General features: G+C 45.4%; 1 protein-coding gene across 2 annotated transcripts in view; it reads right to left on the bottom strand.

Annotated features, from left to right (window-relative positions):
- LOC128877190 (focal adhesion kinase 1) overlaps positions 1-6,101 on the bottom strand; it is a 34,710-nt gene extending 28,609 nt beyond the window's left edge. The window contains exon 1 of one of the 2 annotated variants that reach the window (XM_054124296.1): positions 5,695-6,101. The gene's annotated coding sequence lies outside the window, so the exon portion shown is untranslated. The remainder of the gene's footprint in view (positions 1-5,694) is intronic. The other variant, XM_054124298.1, reaches the window with a different exon arrangement.
- Between the last annotated feature and the right edge of the window lie 1,096 nt (positions 6,102-7,197).

The following is a 7,197-nucleotide window of genomic DNA, read 5'->3' as shown; positions in this document are numbered from 1 at the left end:
ATATATATATATATATATATATATATATATATATATATATATATATACATGTATTTATCGAATTACATAGATGCCATTTTGTTTCACAACCGTTCCACCTTTTGAGGGATGTATACATGTTACTTGTTTTCAACCATTTCGATCTATTCAGACCTGTACCACCTACCAAAAATCGACATGGACTTTCCGGACAACCGGACAATATTTCACACGTTTGTCGGAAACGTAATGTAAATATAGGATCACAAGACTCGACCGTGTATAATCGAGACCTTGCTTCACCCACCTATTATTTATTCCGAGCAATGGCGCACTGTTTACGCGATAGATGATTCAACAAGGATGACAACATCGAACGTGGATGAGCAAAGGATCTAGAATTCGAGGAAGCAGTAAGTAAACAAAGGCTTTGGAATCCGCGATAAATTCGATCTCGTCTTTCAAAAAATATTCGAAGAATCGAGCGATATCGAGGCCTCCGAAAACGGTAAAATAGAATCTAGAAACTTCCGGTGCTTCCTTGAAGCGAACGAATCTTCCTCCTTAGCGAATGAATTAATATCGATCGCTACTCCCGCAAGTACACACGGGAAACTTAAATATTTGATGCTCGTCCCCGGAGTCCGCGCGAAATTGAAACTCACGGATAAATTTCGTGGGACTGGGTAGGGCCTATCGAAAGGATTATCGACGTCGTCTTGTCCATAACAGAAGACGGGGAACGATTTTATTCGAATAGTTTGCCGTGTAATTTCCTCGTTTACTAAATATATCGATCTCTTTCATGGCTCACCATAAGCTTTTAAAAGGTCAGTAGTCCGCAATTTTGCAGATGCGCAATCAAGGTTGAACGCTTTTACATCATAGTGATACCGTATTCGTCTCCATTTTTTGTTTTTCTTTTTTCTTGCGGTCATGTTATCACATTGTACCTGATATCAAGGGCACGTAGCCCGTAAATAAAGTATTATTATTAAATATGTAAAATATATATCACGCGTACGGAACAGGCGGGGATACCTTTGCGAGCAAGCTATTTAATCATCTGCAAAGAAGAATGCCTCGTTACCGGTTCCGTAACGACGAATAAAAACGTTCGTTTTTATTTTCGACACACGAACAGCGAAAGAGATCGCGCGGAAGCCAACTGGCTCGAGACGGACCACACGCGAGCGTCTGCCGATGTCGAGAGAAACAAAAGCCGAGGAAAGAAAAGCAGCGTAACACCGCGTGTCTCGGTCTCTCGACTCGCTTCGCTTCTTTTACTGTCGCTTCTTTTACTGTCGCTTCTGTCCCCTGCCGGTGCGTGTTCCACGGAAAGTCGATGTTTGCTCGCGCCGCGTGTCGACACAGCTGCGGGCACTCGCGACAACGTCCGACCGATCAGCAATGGAAATGACTGGCAACGAACAACCTCGTTAACGTTCTATTTTGTCTCCTCGTAACCGACGATTAATATTTATTCATTCCCTTTTTGCGCCGAGGTTTACACGCTCTCGAGCGCAAAAACGACGATCGAGATCGATCCTGCGCTTTACGTCATCGTTTCGACGTCTGCCACTCGCTGTCGCGCATTCGCGATCTCGTTCTTTCTATTCTGTCGTTCTGAGAGATTCGATTTAAAAAAGGTTCCACGTTGTTTTCGGAGGGTTGCGAACGTAAATGGTCTCCTAAATTTCATGGGATTTTCTCGCGATACATCCTATTGTTCGAGATGTATAGCGTCTTTGAATATTCGCGATCGTTGTTAACGTTCCGCTATGTTTTAGTTCGAATCGAGGATGTCAAGCCGGAGGTGTACGGAAACGTTCCGATCCGGGACAAATCGGGGGAGACACGTCCGTGTCGTAAACCCGATTCACGTTGACATGCTCGAGCATGGTACGACTAGAAGAGGAGACGAATCGATTGAAATTCGTTAAAGTTCAGTCTTAAACCGCGCCATTCGCCGACACCGGCCCGTTAGTTCATCGTGATTCCAATCGACTATTAGCCCGACCGAGAATTCTTAATTTCGTTCGATCACTGCCGTCTCGATTTTTCAAGAATCTCGCGATAGTGCTCGACCGCGTTGACTCACCGCGTACGAACCAACCACCCACGGACAAGCCAAGACGACAACGGGAGTACGGAGCGTAGAAGGCGGAAGAAACGAAACGAAGACGACGTTACCGCCACGCCGGTACGAGCACTTTACGCCAATTTGCGGCTCGGCGCACTGAAAAGGATGTTCCTGATAATATGGAAAACGTTGAACTCTGCGAATAAAGTCAGCCGAGTTCGTCGTTCCTCGGCTCCCAATGGCTAACTCTATATCGACAGAGTATCTCGATATTTCGATCGTAAACCGGTAATGGACCCAAGGAGACGAACGATTAATATCGAATTTTGCGGACGTAACTGTTAGTGTTACCGCGGTATAAGAAATAAAATCTATCCGAGTCGATCGATGATATCGGTAGGTCGACCGTGAAACTTAACGTTGCGTTGATTAACGAGACCGGTAATTAATTGTTCGCCTATCTCACGGGTCCCTGCTGGAAAACAGAAACGCGCTCGCGAATCCTTGTACATCGATCGCGAAGCGGCGTTAATTACCGTGGTAAAATTACTGATATCAATCTTGGTAATCCGGTTGATACACCGTCGACTGCTCCGCGGCAAATTATTTCCACCGGAAGCTCGAGTGCGCAGAGTGCGTTTGTCGCTCCGCGTGCTTTCGACCGTTTCGACGCACCGAGTACCACAGCGAGTACCACAGCGAGTACGTATCGGGAAAACACCCGAGAATAATCGACGAATAAAAGAAAAAGTCAGATCGTCTCGATCCGATAAACGCTACACGCGAACAATCACTCGCCACGATTGAATCGTTAATACAGAGCGCGGTAACGTAATTGCGATCGTAAATGAAACTACAATCGTGCCCGGAGGAGTTCGTAATTTAGTCGAGATTTATCGTATCGGAATATTACAAAAGATCGTGGAACATTAAGATGCCGAAATTTTCTTATCTCGCTGTAAGGTAGAGGTACAGGACTGGCGGATAAGATAGCTTATCGGCATGGATAAACAGCGAGCCATGACAATGGTAGCCGTGCATCCCCAAGGCTTCCGGTTTTGGGTACGAAAATAAAGCGTCCCGTGCACTCGTAGCCCAACGTCGAGACAACGATCGCGTTCGTAAACGAGTTTCTTATCTCGAAAAATTAGAAATCGGGCACAACTTACGACTGTTAAATCTTCGCGTTAAAACGACGCGACTTAAGAGGCAAAATCGATTAGCCTACTTTTTGTTTCGGTGACGATCGCGTGACCGGAAGCGAACACGAGTGCCGCTAACGGCGATCCACGTAGGCGTTGGTCCCGTGTTTCCAGTTTGTACGAGACTCCGCCGTAATGTTGTCCCCGATAAGCAAGACCTGAAGCGTATCGATTCGCTTTTCGAATAAACGAAAAGTTTCGATTACCGATGCGTATCGAATATCCAGGAGCATGCGCCATTTAACACGGTGCCAACCGAAAACGTATAAAAGTGGGAAAGTGGGAGAAAAATGCGCTGAACGAGCACCCGTGACACGCAAGACCTACCAGCTCTTTTAATTCCATACTACCCTTCTCGAAAGAAAAAAAGGATCCGAGGATCCGGTTCGAGGTCGACTCCCTCGACTTACGCTCAAGGTTGGAGCGTGTGACACGGCCATTAAAACACAATAGATCATTTCGTGCCTAGCGTATAATTAATTCGATGCATGCGCACAGAAATTTAATGTAATTGACTTCCTTCGTGCTCTGTTTCGTGCAGAATGGGCCCTTCTATTATATTCGCGAAATTGCAGAGAAGAATAGTTCTTCGCCGAGGAGGTACGCGACGAGACGACGTTGGAGACGCGCTGGTCCGTACGAACGATCCGATTAATGGTATTATCTGTAATCGTACGCGACGATTTAATTCTCTCGCGGTGAATGTCGGAAGAATTAGCGCGGATTTCGCGATGATAATCCGCTGCAGGAAACTTTGAACGAGTCGCGCGAACGTCCGGGCAGACGGAGACGCGCGACGGCTGACGGCACTGCAATTGGAAGCGCGAGAGCAAACCGCGGGTCAACTCGCTAGGAAATTCATTTAATAGGCAGGAACGAGGCAAGGTGCCGTCTGGGATTGGTCGAGCATGATTCTATTGGTCCTTCTTTGTGGCCAATTCACCCATCCGACCGACCGGCTTAAGTAGAACCCGGACCAATTTTTTATTCGTAACGTCTTTCTTCTTTTTATTCAATTTGCGTACGTCTTGGAGACGAATCGTCTCGTTCGTCGCGGACAATGGATCGAGAATTCGTTCGAACGTAGATTGCGTAACACGGACTGTAAAAACCAAACGACACTTGCACCAACTGATACGCGACATCCTCGTCAGGTATTATTAAATCGACGCACGATATTGTCCTACGCGAAAATGTTCGAAAGTGAATCCAGAATCATTTCGATTCCGATAATCGACGCGCTTACAAGAACGGATCTCGTTTCTAACGGCGGTTGGTTCCATCGACGCTCGCCTCTCCTCGCCAAGGTTGTCGTGGACAGATGCCCGCGAAACAGAAAAGGTGACAGAAAAAAAGAACGTCGGTACGAGAGAGCGACGCGAATTCGCAAACAAGTTTTCCGAGAACCGCCGCGCGACGGACGAGCCAGACGAGCGATCGATAAATTTAATTATGTTCAATGGCCATTCTTTCGCAACCGTTGGAATGTTAATTCCGATGCTCGAACGGTTTCGAGCTCGTTCCACGAGCATCCTTGTACAGAAACAGTGCCACTGGTAGCGTCGTTAACGCTCGGGATAATGATAAGATAATAAAAAGTGAACGTTGGCAAACACGAGAGAGAAATTTTTAGACGGAACATCTCTTAAAGTAGGGTACATCGCTCTAAACGGCCGATGCTTCGAGTTCGATAGGAAGAAGAGTCGCTTGTTCATTGACGTAGTAAAACCCGGTCAGCGTGACGCGTTTGATTGGAAGCGACGTTGTAATTTGATTTGCGTATCGACATTTTTCCTTGACATTCTTACGCTTACGCAACGTTCAAGTTGCACCTGGAACACCATGGATTTCGAGAACGAACGGTACGAGTAAACTTTACGCTCGTAGGCGGAAATCGCCTGAAAGAAATATTTGCAGCATCGGAAGAGCCGACTTGATCGTAACGCTAAACTTGTTTATTCATCCTAAGAACGCAACGACAATTGAATTCGGTACCGTCGGGATCTTTCGCTATCGATTTTCGGTAAAGGGAACGATCGAAGGTTCTATTCCGTTCACCCCTTTTTACGGTACGTGTTCGGTATAAAACGTGTAGAATGTATGTTCGTTTCGGTAGACGTTGAATGCGACTTGCGTACAAGTGTCCAACCGAAGGACAGGAAGAAGGAAGCCCTTCCTCTCGCGTAACGATTATCTAAGGCGTCCCATGTGTCATCCGACGACAGCATTTTATGTAACACGATTCGATGTAATCGCGATCCTCTTTCGCCGGCATGACCAACACACGGGGAAGCTCAAAGATGGCCTCTCCTGTCTGTTGCTTATCAAATTTTACGAAATATTATTTTAAACGATCGGATCTCCGTACTCGCGTGCTTTCAACCATCGTTTTTTCCAAGAATAAATGTCTGAGTGATAGTCGGTACTTACGATAACGACAAGCGCTGCAATATTCCAGTGATCTTCTTCTAAAGCTTCCCGTATCAACGACAAATCCACCACCTGACTCCAAACTTTCGAGATTGGGGCACACGTTTCACCGACCGAATCTACTATACATTTGCCTTTGTTTCGACGTAAAACGAACGGATACGCGACGCACGATTCAAAGATAACGGAGACACTGTGCCGAAGGGAAAATTGCGTCAACGATACGCGAAACACCCGGATCATCCGCAAATTCGATCGTCCGCGATCAGTTGTCGTAAACACTGGCCGCCATGCTCTCTCAGCACCTGTCAATATCAGTGTTCATCGCCGCCATCTTGCGGTGATGCCACGGATCGCGTTCGCTGGCGTCGCCTACCGGCGTTCGATGGTACGATCGTTTTCGAGGATAAAGTATCCACTGTTGCAAAGTACTTTCGATCGCCTGATATCGCTTCGAGCTCCGAGTTAATTTTTTTAACGACGAACGTTTCGACTGCATCAGTTTTCAGCCTTCGCTAGTCGATACGGAGATAACGGGGTATTCGACGTTCTTGATTTTCGTTTTATTTTGGCTTCAGGTTACCCATTTATACGCGTCCTTTGTTTGTTCAATAACTGCGTCACGTTTACCTTAAAATATACGTATACAGTTTATTATTGACATTCGAAGCATGTATGTTAGTGTCGATACAAAGTAGATTGTCGCATGTTTGATAATAAATTAAGGATACGATGACAAGAGATAATAATAATATAAACGCGCATCACATATCAGAGGGGAAGATGTAATAGCTAAATATTTCCTTAGAGTTAGAGTAAGGGTTCGTATGGAACTATCGTGTTACCATAGCAATAGCGATAAACAAAATGATGCAAAGATGATGGAATAATTAATAATAATAATACTACTACAATAAATAAGAAAGATTTTTATCGACGAGCACGTAGCGAAAATATCGATGGAACAACGCGGAAACGAACGATTCCCTCAACATACGATTCCCTCGTTAGTTTAAATTTAAAACACCGAAAGAAATTTGGGCTGCCCGAAAAAACTAGGATTCGAATCTCCATGGGCACCCGTGAACGTGATCGCTGAAAATGTCGAGCACGTTCGATAGAAAATTGACTTGGATCCGTTAATTACGGTCTTGGTTCAATCGATAATCCGGCGGACGGACCGTACGAGAATTCGTCAACGAATCGACGGTCGCGACGAGAGATTGTCTGCGACGAATACAACGACGACTATTTAGTTGGTGCATAAGTTCGGAACGTTTTATTTTCGACAGAATTTGGACTGTAAAAAGAGTAATTTCTTGGCTACGAATCGATTTAAAATAAAAAAAAAACAATAGAAATATCGCGGGAGAAAATAGCCAAGAACTTATTCTTTTCAAGAGAAAATTGTGTTTTACATATAACGAGACGAACGTATGCGTCAACCGGATATCTTGTTCGCAGCCGATTAACGGGCATCATGCCCCCCAAGCTAGGCTAACA

The sequence above is a fragment of the Hylaeus volcanicus genome, chromosome 5 (genome assembly GCF_026283585.1).
Source record: "Hylaeus volcanicus isolate JK05 chromosome 5, UHH_iyHylVolc1.0_haploid, whole genome shotgun sequence".
Taxonomy (NCBI): Eukaryota; Metazoa; Arthropoda; class Insecta; order Hymenoptera; family Colletidae; genus Hylaeus; species Hylaeus volcanicus.
This window is presented reverse-complemented; position numbering and strand designations above follow the sequence as displayed.